The sequence below is a fragment of the Dermochelys coriacea genome, chromosome 1 (assembly GCF_009764565.3).
Source record: "Dermochelys coriacea isolate rDerCor1 chromosome 1, rDerCor1.pri.v4, whole genome shotgun sequence".
NCBI classification, from domain to species: domain Eukaryota; kingdom Metazoa; phylum Chordata; order Testudines; family Dermochelyidae; genus Dermochelys; species Dermochelys coriacea.
The window spans coordinates 143,581,513-143,601,313 of record NC_050068.2 but is presented as its reverse complement, the minus strand read 5'-3'; the positions used below and the strand labels follow the sequence as shown (position 1 = coordinate 143,601,313).

Sequence of the window (19,801 nt, the reverse complement as noted above, 5' to 3'; positions counted from 1 at the left end):
TTTGGCCCATGGCCCGCCATGGTAAGCTCCCTGGCAGGCCGGGTTGGATTGTTTACCTGCCACGTCCGCAGGTTCAGCTGATCACAGCTCCCACTGGCTGCGGTTTGCCGCTCCAGGCCAATGGGGGCTGCGGGAAGCAGCGTGGGCCGAGGGATGTGCGGGCCGCCACTTCCCACAGCTCTCATTGGCCTGGAGTGGCAAACCGCGGCCAGTGGAAGCTGCGATCAGCAGAACCTGCAGATGCGGCAGGTAAACAAACCGGCCCAGCCCGCCAAAGGTTGCCGATCCCTGGACTACTCACTATACAACACTCTTCCCCTACTGCCATGACATACTGTAGTCTATGCTGAACAGATGCATAACCCCAGGTGTGTGTTCTGCATCTACTTTCCTCTTCTACAACTGTGCAGCGAAGCAACACTGATGTAATAGCAGGACAATTCTGGGGCAGCATGACAGATTGGCAAAACATGTAAGTTTCTTTTCATTCGCTGGCTTCTAGCAGGTATAACCTGTCTATTTCCATATTAATCTTAAGAAATTGGCATATAGACCCCACAGAGGTCCTGTTAATTGTCTCATTCATAACTTTAATTTTACATCTCCCTCCCACACTCGTCCAGCATTGCTTCATGGGGTACTGACATAATTTGCTTGCTTGAGTTTTAGGGGGAAGTAAGGGATTGCAATATGGATCTAGTTTGGTGGCTTTCCTAGTGATAAGCAGTGATTCTTTCCATAGGAGGACCCAGCAAATCCAACACTGATAGACATGATTACAAAGCATTCCCCAATCTGTCCGGCTGAGCAAAAAAAAATCTGGCCCGGCTTGTTCTGACACGGTCCAGGCAAAGTGTGCAGAATCTCTCTCTCAAGAACACAGAGGTAAGCAGAAGAATGGGAGCACTCCTAAGGCTAGTGCAATGCTCCGTTTATGCCCAGGCAGAACAAGAACAACATCTATCAATGCACTACCTGTGCTCTCAAGGGAGGGTTTTATGCACCTCCAAGCAGAACAGGGAAGGTTTTTCTGACTAACATCATGCTAGAGGCAAATTCCACAGCACTGCAGAATTTCTATGCAGAATTTGTAGTTTACATAATAACCATAAAGAGGGCCAGAAAAATAGGAGACTATTCAGACACACAATGACAGAGAAACATTTTGAACATTTCTTGTTTATAACACATGCTCAGTGGGTTTAACTTTTAGAAAATGCAATTAGTTAAATATAAAATTAGTATTAATATAAAATTAAATGTTCAAAGGTCTGGGAATTCCAAGAGTTAAGGTATCTCCTTAAGGGTTAGCTATACACCTATGTAGTCCTTTTTTAGTGCCATTTTCATGGTTAAAAGTAAACAACTATTAACTAGTTCTTAGAATTCTTAAGCTACATAAAACAATACAGACTACATTAATGCTTCAGCTGAAGCCTTAACTTTTGGCAGTTCCTGAGTTCAGGCCTGATCCAAAGCCCATTGAAGTCAATGGTGACTCTATTGACTTGAACAGGTTTGGTTCAGCTCCAGTTTTACATATAACTAGTTCTCATATACATATTACATATACAATTACAAATACATATCTCAAATACAATTATATATAATTAGTTTTCAGCTCCAGTTTTACATATAAATCTCCACACATGTACTCAGATTAAAAAAAAAGTACAAGTGCTACTAAATTGCAGCACATCTGTAAATGACTCATATTTAACTGACTTGGGGGCAGCCAAAATCCACATGTGTGAAAATGCCAACTTTAAACATTCTTCACTTAAAAACTACTGGATTGATTTTCTTCACACTTGAAAGATAAACTAATATGATTACTCTCTATAAATACACAAGGTGTGTGTGTGTGGGGGGTAGATACCAGAGAGGGAGAAGAGCTATTTAAGCTAAAGGACAACATTGGTACAAGAACAAATGGGTATAAAGTAGCCATGAATAAATTTAGGCTGTAAATTAGAAGTTTTCTAACCATCAGAGGGCTGAGGTTCCGGAATAGCCTTCCAACAGAAGTTGTGGGAACAAACAACCTAACTATTTTAAGATGGAGCATTGTAAGTTTACGAACATAATTAGAAGAGGTATTGCCTATGATAGCAGGGGACTGAACTCAGTGACCCGGGAGATCCCTTCTAGTCCTGTCATGGTATAGACTGAGATGGTAGATTGGGAACTTCTATCCTCCCTGTCTCATAACACATAAACAAGGGAACATTCAATGAAATTAAAAGATGATAACAAAAAAACCACACACCAAAAAAGACCCCAATAAAAAGAACACTTTTTAACACAAGTGACTGAACTGTGGAACTCATTACTACAGGAAGTTGATGAGACAAAGAATTTAAGATTTAAAAGAGTGGGTATTTATAGGGATTTCAAGAATACCCAGAGCTATCATAAATAGATAAAAACAAAAATTATGGAAGGTATATTAAACTTCATGCTTCAGGCGTTAAAACAATAACTACTATATTAGGAAGAGACCAATGCAAGGGACAGATTGTCACATATTTATCTACTGAGGGGAGGTCTCACTAAGATTGGGCAAATTTTTTTGCCTGAATAGTATATTTGAAAAAAAATGCAGTTTCAGTCAACTCTAAACTATTCACGAATTTGACCCAAATTTGTCAAATAGTTTCAACCAAAAAAATTTTTTTTTCAGGCTCGATTCACAAGGAAATTTAGGTGACATTCAGAAAAGAGGAGGAGGTGGTGTCCCTTTGTACCTAACAACACACTGGTTAAGGCATTCACCTGGTATGCAAGAGACCACTGCTTAAATTTGTAATAAAAGAGGTGCTGGGGCTCAGGCAATTTTTTTACATTCATAACTGATGTCGCAAGCCCAGAGGTGCTGGGGCTATGAACTGCCAAGCTCAGAGGTGCCAGGGCTCAGCATTTTAAGAGACGTGGTATTCCCACTCTGTAGCAGGGACTTCAAACCAAGTATTCCACATCCCAGGTAAGTGTCCTAATTACCAGGCTATTTGTGGGGGGGAGGGGGGAAGGAGAAGATCTCTCTTGTTGAAGTTTTTCCACTTTGTATAAATACTTAATATTAATTGGTCCAGAGACAGAGACAGAGAGAGAATTACTCACCCAGGTACAAAATATGCCTTGTGAAGTATCATTTGAAAACTAATAACTTGCTGGTCAATAATATCATGGTGAAATGTACATAGCAACACTATATGTGAAGTTATGAATACCGCCTATATGATGTTTGTTAGCATATGTTCTAACCCACCCAGCCATGTCAAGGCAGAAGTTGTTAAACAAGTCTATCCTCAACAAAGGAAGAAACCGTTACTTAATGTAACTGTGGTTCTTCGAGACATGACGTAAACCTGTATTCCACTTAGATGTGTGCATGCCCAGTGCACTGGAGCTGGAGAAATTTATGTAGCAGTACCCGTAGAGGGGTGGCGTTCACACCTCATGGTTGTAGCTCCTCACCTGGCTACATGAGGCAGCTCTGCCCTGACCCTCTCTCAGTTCTTCATACCAAAATGCCCAGAAATGAGACTCCAATGCAGAGAGGACAGAGGGTGGGTTGTGGAATACACATCTGCATCACAACTCCAAAGTACCACAGTTACAAAAACAGACTCCAACGAGAAACTGCAGAATTGCAATTAATTTGCAAACTGGACACCATTAAATTATGCTTGAATAAAGACGGAGTGGATGGGTCATTACACAAAGTAAAAACTATTTCCCCATGCTAATTTTTCCCCCTACCGTTACTCACACCTTCTTGTCAACTGTTTGAAATGGGCCATCCTGATTATCACTACAAAAGATTTTTTTTCTCCTGCTGATAATAGCCCACCTTAATTAATTGGTCTCATTACAGTTTGTATAATAACTTCCACCTTCTCTGTATGTATATATATTTCTTCTTACTATATGTTCCATTCCATACATCGGATGAAGTGGGCTGTAGCCCATGAAGCTTATGCTCTAATAAATTTGTTAGTCTCTAAGGTGCCACAAGTACTCCTCTTTTTTTTTTTTTAAAGTTACAGGAAGTAACCGTTTCTTCTTCAAGTAGCTGCAGCTGTACATTCTACATAGTGACTTACAAGCCATCCCCTCTGCCCCAGCAGGCAGGGCTTGGAGTCTACCTAAACAAGGACTGCAGAACCTTTCCACTTTGCATCCCCCGGAAGAAACAGTTATGGCATAATGGTTTGTGAATGTATGCATCAATGACCATGTAGCAGCCGTGCAAAAGTGCAATACAGAAACGTCTCTGAGAAATGCTATGGATGCTGCTTGTGCCCTCATAGAATGAGCTCGCACCTGCTGAGGGGGCAGAGCCAAAGCTATTTCATATGCAGTTTCGATGCAGGATGGTATGCATTTGGAGTCTGTCTGCAAAGAGACCGCTTAACCCTTCATGCAATCTGTATATGATGGCATGGCATTGGAGAAGACTGATCTTCCCTGAATGGGGGGATGAAATGCCAATATTGCTGCCAGATGCAGTTTCAATTAATTAAATGCAAGCCCCAATGATTGAAGGTGCAGCAAGTACTTCAAAATATCCTGGATCGAGACCAGCAATGTTTGTATTCCGCAACTAATGACCACACCAAAAATCTCTTCCATTTCACTGAATAGGCCATCCTGGTGGAGAGATTTCTATTGTTAAGGAGAACTTTCTGGACAGCCTCCGAACACCACTCTTCCTCTTTATTCAGCCATGCAGCAGCCATGCCATGACATGCAGGGAGCTGAACACAGGACTTAAGGAATGGCTTTGGTTCTGAGTAAGTTGGGATGGTAAGGAAGTGGTTTGGGATGCTGAACAGACAGTGCATGAAGGCAGGAGAACCAGTTCTGCCTCAGCCATGTCAGGGCAGTGATAATGAGCTTGGCCCAATTCACCTTGAGCTTGAGGATGACCTGAGGGGTGATCAGGGGAATGGCATACAGAACAGCTAACTGCCAGCTGAGGTGGAAAGCGTCGGACTGAGGCCCCTTCGAGAGCAGAACAGACATTTCCTGTTATCCCTTGTAGCAAACAGGTTTACTGCTGGGATGCCCAAAACTGTGAAGATGATCCGGAGTACATTTGTCCTCAGATACCACTCATGACTCAGGAAAAATACCCGATGAGATGGTCAGCGAGATGATTCTGAATCCCTGGCAAGTGAATGGCTATCAGAGTAGTTCTTTCCTCAGTGCAGAATTGCCACAGCCAGATCGCTTCTAGACAAAGCAACCTGGAGTGTGCTCCTTCTTGTTTGTTCACATACTAATCACAGCAAAATTGTCGGTAAGTATGTGAACTACTGAGTCTCTGATACGGTCCTGAGAAGTATGGCATGCATTGTAGATGGCCTGAAGCTCCAGAACATTGATATAGAGTGAGGCCTCTTGCTGTGACCACAGCACCTGTATTTTCAGAGACCCCAGGTGTTCCTTATAAGCTATCAAGGAGGTGTCGGTAACAACCAACATGGTGGGTGAGGACCAGACAAAGGGAACGCCTTGGCAAACGTTCTCTGGATTCATCCACCACTGCAAGGAGTCCAGGACCAGTGGAGGAAGATGAATCAGTCTATCTAAAGGGTGAAGAATGGGACAACAAACAGTCTTGAGCCACACGTAAAGGGGCGAAGGTGCAACCTTGCAAACTGGACCACCTACGAGCAAGTAGCCATCTGGCCCAAGAGCCTGAGACTTGTCCAAACTATTGTGGAAGGCTGAAACTGCAGTACAGGCGGTGGTAAGTTGGCAGAAACGCTTTCAACGTAGTGGAATCTAAATGTCCCAATGAAGTAGGTTTTCTGAGTGGGAGCCAAGGTTGATTTTCTGGTGTTTAGGATGAGACCAGATAGTCGAGCAAGTGCAGCGTCGTTACGAAATGAGCAAGAACTTCCTCTCTGAATCTGCCCCTCAGTAAACAGTCATTCAAATATGGGAAGATGTGAATGTCCTTCTTCCAGAGGTATGCTGTAACAATGATCATGCATTTGGTAAAAATTCAGAGGCAGAAGAGAAGTACTCTGTCCTGAAAGTGGTGTTCCACCACGGCAAAACAAAGGAACTTTTTATGGTTTGGCAAAATCGCCACATGAAAGTAGGCGTCCTGAAGGTCCAGAGCAGCAAGTCAATTGTTCTGACACAACAGAGAGAATAGTAAATGGAATGACCATTCAGAATGTCATGAACCTGATATATTTGTTGAGATCACAAAAGTCGAGGATGGATCTTACCCCTCCCTTGAATTTGGGTACCAGAAAGTCCCAGGAGTAGAAGCCATGACTATGCTGTTCCAGCGGAAACTCCTCCATCACTCCCAAAGTAGAGAGCAGACCTGCTCAAGGAGCAGTATCTTGTGAGAAGGGTCCCTTAAGAGAGACTGGGAGAGAGGATGGAGAGGAGATGTGGAGAGGAGCTAGCTGCCCTAACCTGATCTGACAGTGCTTAGGACCCAGCTGTCAGTATCAAGCCCTAAGTATTGTGAAAGTGGGTTAGCCTATCTTCAAGGACCACATGGTAGCCTAGAAACCTTGAAGGAGTGCAGTGTCTTGTCAGTCTTAACAGAGAACAGCGTTTGGCTGTTGAAGAACAGATCCTCAATGGCTTGCTGGACATAGGGGACAATGCCTGAATTTTGCAGCCAGGAAGCCCTCCTCACGGTGACCACGGAAGCCATCACCCTAAGAAGTCTGAGAAGTCTAGTGCGGACTACAAGGATGTCTTAGCCACTAAGCAGCCCTTAGTGACAAATAGCCAAAATTCCTCTTGCTGGTCTGAGAACTGTGACATAACTGTCCAGTGAACAAAATCCTACTTAGACAGCAAGGCTTGCTGGTTAGCAATTCATATCTGTAAAAAAGAAAAGGTGTCTTTCTGCCCATGAGGTGAATTCATTTAGAGTCCTTATGCTTGAAGGTGACTTAAACCTGGCTTGATGGGCTCTGTCCCTTGCCGCAGTTACAAATAGGGAATTTGGGGCTGGATAGGAGTAAAACAGCTCAAATCCCTCAGGGGAACTGTAGCACCTTGGAACCCAAATAATCACCAGTCATGTAATTATGGTATGTTTTGTACAAAGATGCCATGTAAGATATCATAGGAAAGGTCATGATCTGCTGAAACCCATTGTTCTGCCATAAGATGTAGATCATTAGTGTGTATGAAGTTATGAAATTTTGCTGTATGGTTGTTATTGAAATACTCTAAGTTTTGGAATTGTCCCTTGCTAGTTCTCCAGTGACAATAAAGGAAATGATCCACACCCAGGTGGGCATTAAATGACCATTAATCAGCAGGGGAGTCATAAACAAGGGATTTACAATTCTGTAAGAGAACCACCGCACAATGGTGATTGCTCAACCTTGGGACTCAGCAAGACCCACCAGGCATGTCTGGGCTAGTTTCTTTCCAGGCACATGGACTATAAAATAAGGGACAGTGGCATTGTACTTTTATCTTTCTCCTCCCCCACCTATGCTGGAAGCAACAAGAATGCTGGGAAGACAAAGACTTGAACTGAGGAGACTAGGCTTAAAGGGAAAGCCTATGTATTAAGGACTGTAACCTACCTGTAACATCCAGTGGGGTGAGAAAAACTGCTTAATCCAAATACTGCTTAGGTTAAAGATTTAGACTGTGAGTTTACCTTTTATTTTCTTTGATAACTACTGACTTCTTGTGCCTACTATTTATAATCATTTAAAATCTATCATTCTGTAGTTAATAACTCTGCTTTATATTTTATCTAAAACAGTGTGTTTTGGTTGAAGTAATTGGTAAATCTCATTTCAGTTTACAAAAGCTAGTGTGTGTCCTCTCCACATTGAGGGAGGTGCAGACTGTGTAATGAACTTACACTGGTCAGGCTTCTCACCAGGGCAAGATGGTACAGTTCTGGAGTGCAAGGCTGGGGGCCTGGGAGATTTGCTGGTGCCTTTCTCTGTGTGATTCATGAGTGGCTCAGGGAACATTCGTGCAATCTAGCTGGGTGTGGGGCTCCACATGCTGTTGTGCTGAGCGATAACAGGACCTGCCAGGGTTTGCTGCTTGTCACTAGCAAAGCATTGTAAAAGACAGCCCAAGCTGAAGAGTTAGGGGGTCATAGCAGTACCCCAGTTCCAGGTTGTACCTAGGTATCCCATCACAGGAAAGAAATAGCACTTTTCCATGGGCTTAACCATAGGCGATACCAAGCCAGTGTGTTCCAGAGGGCCATAGCCAGTTCAAGGAGCACATCGTTGATATAGAGGGTGACTCTCCGAAGGGCAGACAGCTGCAGGATAGCCACTAAATTGTGGGTATTCTCTTGTAAGAACTCCACTTGGATACTGAGGGAAGCAGCTATGTGCCACAAAACGTCTTGGGATGCCTTAAATTCTTCTGGTACCAAAAGGAGGGATCAACTAAGCAGCACAAATCATCTGGGGATGAAGACAAATCCCTTCACTGGGTTAAAGCTGGATCCCGTTCTAGGGCTGATGGACCCAGGGGAACAACTATGGAGGCTCCGCACAGAGAAGGAATGCCAGCGTCTGGGCCTGCAGTGAATCGGCGGTCACTACCACAGACCTCGCCTTTGAGCATGATGAAGGGGACTCCACAACTGATTCCAGGGAAGCCACTGACATTGGTGGTCAGTAGGCAATGGGCCAGAGGACTCTGTCTCAATGAGACGAGCACCACTCCTGGTACTTGCAATGGTCCACTGATGGCCCCTAATATTGGTCAGGCAATGGAAAACGGGAGGATGATGACCCTAACTCAGACACCGAGGAGCCTCCCCACAGCTCCCAGTGGCCGCGGTTCACCGTTCCTGGCCAATGGGTGTTGCAGGAAGCGGCGCAGGCATTGAGCACACACACACTTAAGTGGAATACACAGCTGCATATACGTGAAGAAGAATGTGTTTTCTCCAATTTACATATAAGTAGTAAACAGGGAGACAGCAAGAGGGGGAAATGGCAGGAGACCAGGCAATTCTGCATTTCAGCATACACAGGGGAGGAGAAAGAGCATGAACAGACTTTATGTCGCCTTCTTTACTGTTTGACTAAATTTTACTTTGAGGGGTAATCCTCAGAAGAATCCTCTTCAAAGGGTAACTGGACTATAAAAGTGAGGGGCAAGAACACTCCAAGGCATCTCTCTCTTTCTCTTTCACATAAGAAGAAAAAGGAACCAGCCTTTGGACTTTGGGAGGGGTTCTGACCTGAGAATTTGGTCAGTCCTGTTGCTGGGAATATGTGATTAGGACCTGACCTTGAACCAAGTCTAGTTTGTTAAGTTTTAGTTACTAGAAAGCATTTTATCTTTATTTTCTTGTAAGCATTTCTGTCTTTAATGCCTTGTACTCACTTTAAATCTTTGTAGTTAAATAAATTTGTTTTATTTTTAATCAAAACTAATCCACTGTGGTGTTTACACTGAACTGTTTGATAACTCCAGTTAAAGTAGAAAACTATTGAATATTGAACCTTTACAGGGGCAATGGACCTCTAATATCTGAACTGTCCAGGAGAGGGCTTGGATAGTGAAGAACACACATTTTGGGGGAAAATTTGGGACTGGGAGTGTGCTGGGGTCACCCTGTAGGAAGTAACCAAGGCTGCTGAAAGCCAGAGTGTAGCTGGTGTATTGCTGATTGGCTACTGGGGTCAGAGTTGCTGGACCAGGGCTGCAGCTATGCATAGACAATCAGGGTGTGATCTGTATGCTCTTTGTGAGCAGCCCAGGCTGAGAGCTACAACAGCAAAGCATTGTGAGGCACCCAAGGTTGCAGGGTAGGCAGTGACAACCCCTCACTGGTCTGGACTGCACCCCGGAATGTGACAATCTCTTTTGCTTGCTTTCTGCTAACTGTTGGCATTTAGAGCCAATTATCAAGGATTTGAGAGCCACATAAAAATGATTCATTTGTAAGGAGCTGCTATATTATTTCACTGAGAAGTACATAGAAAGGGCCACCAAACCTATCATGTAGTAATTACACTTGAAGCAAATTTCTTTATGTAACTACTTTTTATTCGCTGCTTAAGAATGAACTCTGAACGTTACTGGTCACACAATGCATTTAAGGAAAACAAGAATCAACAGACTGACAACCAAACTGAAAACAATCACCATATTTTAAGACAAGATCAAAACATCAACATTCTACAACTCATTTATATTCTTCTTTTGTTTCTAATTATTAAAAAATGTTTAGTTATTGACAGATATAGCTGAAACTTATTTTTCTAGATAAATTACAACTCCATAGTTCACTGAGGTATGTTAAAAACTCGTGAAGTGCTAAGTTGTCAAGTCACCTGCATTTAAAGCAAATACCCAACTGTATCTCTGACACAGATACTGACTAAATGTTCCTTCAATTCATATAGAAAACAGATAATGTAATTTGTCTAGACTTCCTACCAGTTATAATTAACATTAAAGAGGTCTTTTCTTCTTTGTCACCTTGCTATTCAGTACTTATTTGCGTTTGTTTGTACTTACTATCTGTTAATCTCTCTTTACAAATGACAACAATAACTAGTGCTATTATGCATGGAAATTAAACATGTAGATAAATGTGTGAAGGGAGCTATTTTTGAAAAAAGCAATATTAAAAGCATGAAGCTCTTTATGTCTCTTGTTTTGCTTTGATAATTAAGCTCTGGTCTTGATTTGATTTAAACAAAAAACTTTTCCAAGGACATTCATGTTGCAATCAAATTCAACATATGCACTCTGTTTAGTTTCAATTTATTCAAATGCAGGATTGTTAACCCTTATTTGACTCATGCCTATTGTCTTTGCTGACCAAACAAAAGCAATCCTTCATTTCCCCGCAGCTATTGTTAAGTCTTTAAATTAATTTGTGAAATAGCAAATAAAATCATGGCAGGAAACCCTCAGTTTTGAATTTGCTTGGTGTCTTCACCTCTGACTACCACGATAATAATGTTGACAAGCTTAAAAAGAAAAGGAGTACTTGTGGCACCTTAGAGACTAACAAATTTATTTGAGCATAAGCTTTCATGAGCTACAGCTCACAAGCCTAGTGATTCTAACAATTCTTGAGGCAAATGCCTAGCTACGTGTGAGAAATGTAAGACAAGGAGATTGGAGAAAATGTGTGATGTAAAAGAAAATCACTGAATTATATACTATGTCCACTAAGTATAGCTAATGGAGAAAAGAACTGCAAGTGAAAAGTACTGCTCCCTCTTCTTAAGCATGTTGCTGATACTCTAGCTTTTCGCATACTGCAGTTAGACAAGCATTATAAATATTATCCTGTTGTAAACTTGCTATCTTAACTAGCTGAGCATGATGATTATTCTCCAATACAGCAACACTTTGGATATCTTGTAATGTGCTCAATGGTATGTTTCAGATAGGCTTTATTTTAGCAATTACTTAGGTTGATATTCACCCAGCCATTGATTCTTATGTATGGCATAAAATAGTCAGATGTTATGCAATGTATCATATGATAAGCCAAACTATAAGACTTTTTTTTGAGGCCTTGTCTAATAAGAAATGGGTCCTCATTCTACATATTAATAGTGAGCAAATAGAGTAATTACTGCAACATTCTTGGATTTTGTTTAAATACAAAAAAGTTTGTTTTGCTTACTGCATGAACACATTTTAAGGAATTTTAATAGCACCTGACTTCCACATGAACAAAAATTGGTCAAATCTGAAAACCAAAAACCACAGAGAAAACAAAAAAGACACGACAAATGCCCAGGGAGTCAGTTGCAAGAAAACAAGTATATTCTACAGCCTGGTAGCTCCATCTACTGCTGGGCATGCATATGCAAAAGGGGGAACTACTGTATATCAGCAGCTCCATGATACTCCAAGCAGGGAACTTCCAAGTAAAAAGGTAAATGCAAGAGTTGCCTGGGAAACAGAATTTCAATTTTACCATCAATTTCTAGTTTTTGGAATTTTTTTGGTCTGATTCAGGATGGAAACCCCCAAACTCAATTTTTTTTCTTCACAGAACAGATATTCTGCAATATTTTGTCTTGGAAATAACAAAACGTTCCCACAGTGGAAACATAAGTGTTTCTGAAATGAAATATTGCTACACAGGATCCCTGGCAGACTACAGCAGAACCAGGAACCCCAGCTCTGCAGGAGGCCACTTAGAGGCTGCTCCAGAGCTGTGGAGCTTGGAAGCCTGGGCTCCCCATCACTCAACCTGGTGTATTGCATTTAATTCTGAGCCCCTCATAAACTGGAAAGATAAATACTGACAAAAGGGATAGAAAAGACAAAAATATTATCAGGGACTAAAGATACTGAATGATACATTTACACATTTAAGTTTAAAGAAGCTAAATATGTACAGTTAGTGATGAATAAGGAAGGAGTAACATAATAATTACACAGTTGAAGGGTGTAAACATACAAGAGGAAAAAGAATTACTGAGGATGATCAAAGCACATAGGAGGTCACAGAGGATGAACTGTTTGGAACATTGAAAACCGGAGTGGAGAAAAATTTCAGAAAATGTGTTGTAGGGAAAAAAGTCATACATTTAAACATTGATAAATTTGTTCAGATGACTAAAATTTTCCTTTCTGGGTCCAGCCTTTCCTCCTACCCAGACCAATGTACTTTGCCCCCTTTCTCGTCAGACACTGGACACACTTCAGACATGAGCTGGGGATCTGAGCTTCACCGTGCTCCTTTAGTCTGTCCACACAAAGACTATTTCTGAAGCTGTATAAAATACAATCTTATTGGCAATAGAATTAGTTTAGCTAGCCACCTTAGATGACACTACTATGCATAACAAGTCCAATACAGGAGCACAGCTGTAATTGTCCTTAAAGAATTTATCTGGAATGAAGGAGGGCAGACTGGAAGAAGAGGTTAGTCCCAGAGTGGAAAATTTCTTCCCTGATAACTTCCTGTCTGCTTGCAACATGTCCCCATAATAGGGCTGTTCTCCTCTCTGCAGTTCTGCTTGCAACATGTCACAACATTCTCTGGCTTGTAAAAATTCTTATAAGATGATTGGCATTGAAGTTATTGTTGCTAATCAGTGAACTGTGTACAGTAAGCTAACTAGCACACAAACTACAAACTTAAAATTAAATGGGGTCTGTTGGCTAATGAAGCCACACCATGGATTGTAGAATCAAGGGAGACACTGCTAGCAGAAAGGAAATTATTGGGTAAGAAATTTCCCATTCTGCAGCCGAATGTCTCCTACAATTCTCTGATGTATGGGAAATAGTAAGCAATGAATAGTAAGCAGGGAGGGTAGACAAACATACTGAAAAAGAGAGGTATACCCTTGAAACTAAATGCGTGAATGGTAAGTTATTTACCATAGATCACCGCATGCAGCACTTTCTTTTCTAAGAAGGCCTCTGCAGAGGACAGAAAATTCACCTTATAATGTTTAATAAAGGTGTTGATAGAAGATACATTGCTGCCCTTTAGACTTCCTCACAGTTGAAGCACAAACGCTTTCTGTCTACAGTCACCAAAGCTCTCATAGTGTGTGTTTTGATTCCATTTCTTAAGGAATACATTCACCTGATGGCTTGTATGCCTCCACAATGCATAACAATCATTTATCCAAAGATACTTCGTATGTCCAGAGACATTGGAACTTTGGGTGAAAGAACACAAACAAGGAGCCTAATCTTCTTGTAAACGAAAGGTAGATCTCTAGTGCTCTCTATATATCCACATTGTGCCACAGACTTTAGTAAGGCACTAAAGGATTTGGGCAGAATGATGGGAGTATCACTTACTGTGACATATGGAAAGACGAATCACGTTTGGCAAGAGGCTCTGGATTTCTTAAAATCACTTACGTTGTCAGTGTCATACACGCAATATAATTCGCACATGGATAGACATGCTAACTCAGAGACTCATCCAGCAGATACGATAGCGATCAAGAAGCAGGTGTTTTGATAGAGAAAATAGAGTGGTGTGACCACTGTTAGCGGTTCAAAAGAGTGGGTGGTTAGAGCTTTTAGAGCCACTGGCAGATCCCACTTAGGAACAATTGTTCTGACCACATATCTCAGAAATCTCAAGACTTGAGGATTTTTGACTAAGGCGCTTGAGGATTCTGCACGCAAGACACTATTTATGGCTGACACCTGAAGTGCTATGATGTTGGGCAGAAGACCCTTGACCATACCATCTTGAAGAAAATCCAGAATTGCTGGAACAAAACAGCATCCTTGAGGTTTCCGCTTTCTTGACATTATGAGCCAAACCATGACTAGATGGAGGAGGTGGTCTTTAATACTGAAAAGCATCTGGAGGCCAGTAGAATCCCACTCACTTTGGAGGATAATTCAAAGCAATTAACAGCTCCACCTCAATAGTCATGCTGTCAGTTGGAGATGACCTGGAGAACAGGACCTTGGCGAAAGACATTCAGACTCTGGTAGATGCTGTGGAAGTTCCAATGGCAAGTCTACCAGGTACAAAAAAGATGGTCTCTGTGACCAGTGTAGAGCTAGAACTATATATCACCTTTGCTACCTCTCGCCTTATCTTCTGAATCACCTCCCCTATAAGGTGGAAATGGTGGGAATGTGCAAGGCAAGCCCTTCAGCCACCAGCGTGCAAAAGTATTTGTTCCCAGTGACCTGGGATCTGCTTCCCTGATGAAGTACTATGGTAACTTTTTGTTCTTGTGACTTGAAACAGATAGACAGCTAGAACTAGCCACCATTCTGAGTTGTTGACTGTATGTCTGCTGGGACAATCTGCCTTCAGGTCTATTTCTCCCTTCATGTGAATTGTTCTTACAGAAGCCAGATTCTCCTCTGCCCATTTCATTATTTCCATCGCTGCCAAGTGTAGAGCTGAGCTTCAAATTCCCCCTTGGTTCATGAGGTATGCTTCTGTGGTACTGTCTGACTGGACAAGGTTGTGATCACCCTTCCAGAAGTTTCAGAGGGCTAGTTTCGCCACTTTTAGCTTCAAGAGGTTGATGCTCTCATTCCAGTCTATGGAGTTCCATGTGCCATGAGCTGTACTGTGTCCCAGATGTGCTCTCCACCCCTCATTAAGCTGGCATCTGTAGGAAGGGCCTGGCGGACAGATAGGAAGATCCCAGCAGACACTCCCTGGATTGTCCACCAACTGAGAGATTCCAGAACCTAATCTATCACGCATTCCAGTGAGTAGTTCCACACCTTCTGGAGATGCCTAATATGGAATCTTGTCCATAGTGCAATTGCTATACACAAAACCAGAAGGTTTTCTGTCCAGTAAGAGGAAAACCTTGAACACAGATGTGTCTATCTATTTGCAAATGAGTTCTCTTTGTGGAATGGATAAAAGAGCTCTTCCTGCTGTTTATCACAAACCCATGTGCTTGAACCAACTCTAATGCTAGAACTGTGGTGCTGTGAGCTGCTTCTTTGGTCAGGGCTCTGATAAAATATGTAGTCTAGGAAGAAATACAGGTTAGGGCCCTGAGACTGGCTATGACCACCAATGGCATCTGGTAAAGACTCTGGGAGCTGATGAAAAGCATCTGCTAAGTCCACTGAGGTAACAAAATCCCTTTGGATAGGGATGTTACTGCCAAGGCTATGGAGTCCATCCAAAATCTTGTTTTCTTTATCCATTTGTTGAGCTGTTCAAAGTCCAAGATGCTCTAAATCTCTTCTTCTCCAGCACTTCAGGCTACACGCTCCATATTTTTCATTATCCAGAAGAACCTTCCTTCTGAAAGAACCAATTCTATTGCTCCTGTAGCCAGAAAGTGAGCGCTCTTGTTCATACTACTCCAGATAGCTGACTGGATGTAGGGACAGTGTGGGGCTCTTAGCTAGTGAAATACACTACCTTTCTCACCCACATAGACTTCAAGGCCAGAAGGGACCATCATGATCATCCAGTCTGACCTGCTCATTGCAGACCACAGAACCTCACCCATCCACTCAGGAGGTAGGCCCCTAACCTCTGGCTTAGTTACTGAAGTCCTTGATTTAAAGTAATCAAGCAGAAAGAATCCACCATTTATTACAGATCAAACCAGCAAGTGACCCATGCCTCAAGCTGCTCTGCCCCCAGGGTCTCTGCCAGGGAGACCAGGGAGAAAATTCCCCCCCCGCCCCAATTGTGGTGATCAGTTACATCCTGAGCATGTGGGGAATGCCCACCAGCCACGTACCTGAGCTTTTCCTCACTAGTATCCCATTACCAGACTTTGCCTACAGTGGCATATGACCTATCCATAAATATCTCCAATCTCATCATACCATCCCCTCCATAAACTTATCAAGCTCAGTCTTAAAACAAGTTAGGTGTCCGTGGTCAAAAGACCATTCTTCTCAGAAGTGGGATATTCTGCTTCCTAGATTCAAATTGGGTTTGAGGCACAATCTTTCATAGTGAGCTCCTAGAGCTATTGCAGCTACCTCTGGCTTTACAGCCTGATCCACAGTTGCAGAGTTTTCCTCTGACGTACCTGTCTGCTTTCCTTTCATACTTCCATGATGAGGATGGACAAAAGGAAAATTTTTGCCTGTAGTTGGGCTTATAGTCCCTTTTTGAGGCACTGTGTGGAGATGACAGGAACTACTTCAGTTTGGATGCCCTGTGTGCCACTCTCTTATTCGATTTTTCTTAAAATAGGGAACAGCCTGTGAATTTGAGTGCCTTGGATTACAGAGTCATTCTCTCTCTGTCCCAATGACCATTTAAGTATATATCTACAGTGGAACAGTCACTATAGGGCAAGAGAGAGATAGAGAGAGACTCTGTAGTCCAGGAGTTAGGGCCAGTCTCTCTGCTTCAATCACTCTCACTATTTATCCACAGTGGAACATCTTCAACAGAAGAGACAGGGAGAGCCCCACATCAGAAAATCCCATAGCTCAGTGGTTCTCTTGAAAGGTGGGAGACCCCTAATCAAATCCTTTCTACCACCCTGGTAGAGAAGGGGGAATTGAACCTGGGTCTCCCACATCCCAAGCAATATGCTAACGACTGGGCTGGAAGAATAATGTTGTAATCACGGCCACCATTACCACCTTCTCCTCCCCCAGTTGGATTACGAATGGGGCTTGATCCAGTATGCGTGTTCAGAGGCTGCCTACCCAACTAGGTGCTGTATGTGACTTAAGCAGATGAGCCCATCTTCCCCCTGATTTGTGAATTGTTAGGCAGGGAGATAGGTGTCTGGACAGTATGATGTCTGTGCAGTATGCATGCCCAGAGGTAGAAACATAGGTGTCTATGGAACTTTTACCCTGAAAACTTAGGTGCTGAGTGAGTTTAGGTGCCTACCGGGTTCGGCAAGAGTTTTGTTGATCACAGTGGAGCCAAAACTGAAACTAAGGTGTCTAAACTTTAAATACCTTTGTGGATCTGGGCCAATGTGTTTAAAGCTAAAAAGAGGTCCAGCAGCATGAGCGTGGATATCTTAGCAGTGTCATAAAGAGGTCATAAAGAGGTTAATGTGTTAGAGCCATGAGGGCTGTGTCTGTGCTGTACTCTGGTCTGAACCCAAATTGTGGTGCTTCCAGAATGTTGGTTAATGTCACATATGGTTGGTGGTTACTACTTTCTCATTTATTTTTAATCCAGAAATGTGAGTTGAAGATGGGATGGTAGTTGGAAAGGACATCAGGGTTGAGTGCTGGCTTCCTGAACATTGTACAGACTACTGAGGTTTTTCAAAGAGCAAGGTAAGTGAAAATGCACGACAATACTATTCCCATATGATGCGAGAAATAGATGCACTGAACAAAGTGGCAAAAGATAATTGGCTTGAACAACAGTATTTCAATATACAGATCTCTTTTGTAGCAAAGATCACTAAGAAGGTTCACCGAAGTGCAACTAAGGTTTACCAAGACTCTTTCGAAAGGTTTCCCTCCAGGAAAAATACCATTTCACCTCATACTTAGGATAAATATTGCAGGAAACTGTATAATATGAGCGAAAAATTCTAAACTGGAAATGAAAGTGGCTGAGGAGATCTATGTGAGATGCTCGACTTATCCCAATGTACCTTCTCTTATTCTTAAAGGAATTGTGGCGTGGACACTGAAAAGCAATAAAGCCCATGGAGTGGATAACATACAAGCAGAACTAATTAAAAGTGGTGGGGGGCATTCATCAGGGTATACCATAAGCTTGTCAATGTGATTTGGGAGCATGAAAAATGGCTCAAGACTTGGACACAGTCCCTGATGGTTCCTATTCATAAAAGGGGGACTTGACTATTTGTGGATGCTACTAAAAATCTCATTATTTACTCACCCTAGCAAAATACTGCTGTACATCATCCTAAAGAGAACTGTGTCCATGATAGAGAACTTTCTGGATGAAGAACAAGCCAAGCTGAAGCCCAAAGGGGTAGAGTGGAGCAAATATTCAATCTGCATGTGCTACATGAGAGTGCTGGAGAACATGGGAAGATGGTTTATGTCTTTGTGTATTTTGCGAAGGTGTTGGCACAAACCGCTTTGGGCAATCCTGCAGTTGATGACAGCTGGTGAAAATGTAATAAGGCTGATACAAAATTACTATGGAAATGTGAGAGTTTCATTTTTGTGGGGCATGAACAAAGTAGTTGGTTTGACTTGAGGATACGTGTCAGAGACGGTTGTATGCTATCACCGACCCCCATTGTTATTTTGAAGAAATTTTAAGAGCCATTGATGAAAATCTATACAAGGTCCTACCTGTCAATGGACGAAAAATTAGTTATTTGTGCTTCACCAATGATACTGACCTGATGTTGCAAGAAGAGGTACAAAAGTTGTCAGAAAGACTAGCAATGGAAGCAGAAAAGTTAGGTCTAAAGATAGCACACGAAAAAGAAAAAGACAGTAGTGACATCTTAGTTTGTTGAAAAAGCAAAGATATTCCTACCCAAATCTGAGGCAGCATTGGAGTGCACTGGGCACTTCAAATACCTGGATAGTATGACTACAGGGGATTCTAAACATTACTTTGAGAGCCAAAGTAGAATTGGACTTGTGACTCCTGCTCTACTGAGCCTCAACCACATTTGGAGAATGAAATTGCTGCAGTCTCTTGTCCTCAGCATCTTGCTATATATATGCGAAACATGGATGCTAAGAAACAGGACATTAAGTCCTGTCTACAATGCTTCTGGGAATGAACCTCCAACCCTGAATCCATAGACCTGCATCAGTGGGGCTCACATGAATGTGCTAAAAATAGCTGTGCAGACATTATGGCTTGGGCTGGAGCTCAGGCTCTGAATCTTGGGGTGGGGAGAGGTTGGCTTCAGAGCCCGAGCGGCAACGTCAAAGCATTGTACACACAACTATTTTCAGTGTGGTAGCATGAGCCCCACCGACACAAGTCTGTGAATCCAAGCTGGGAGGCTCCCTCCCAGACACAGTGTAGACATATCTAAATTGGCTTTCTGCCTTCTCATTTAAATGTTACAGGCTGCCGCTGCCCATTAGCTACCCCTGGCATATGATCCGTTATCACATCTAAGGAAAAGGGGAGTCTGGTTTTGGTATTCTTCAGATCAGAAAGTTCTCTTGGCATTAACACAACACTGGAGCCAGACTTCCAAATATGGATCATCAGCAGGCCCAAGGACAGTGCGCAAATCAGCGACGTTACCTCTTCAGTGATGAGCACAGCAGCACCTCGGATTCTGTTTGAGGGTTACATTTGAGAGCTCTAACCTTTGGATTTCTTCAAAGCTCACATTTAAGATATCCTGACTACAAAACTATTTCCTTCAGTAAAAACTGATCAGATTATATGAAACCCATTAGCTGGATTCTTATGCTCTCCTTCATT

At 42.4% G+C, this 19,801-nt stretch overlaps 1 protein-coding gene across 4 annotated transcripts in view; it reads right to left on the bottom strand.

Annotated features, from left to right (window-relative positions):
* The window catches only part of POLA1 (DNA polymerase alpha 1, catalytic subunit), a 369,765-nt gene that overhangs the window by 99,017 nt on the left and 250,947 nt on the right, over nucleotides 1-19,801 (bottom strand). The gene's annotated exons all lie outside the window — the stretch shown is intronic.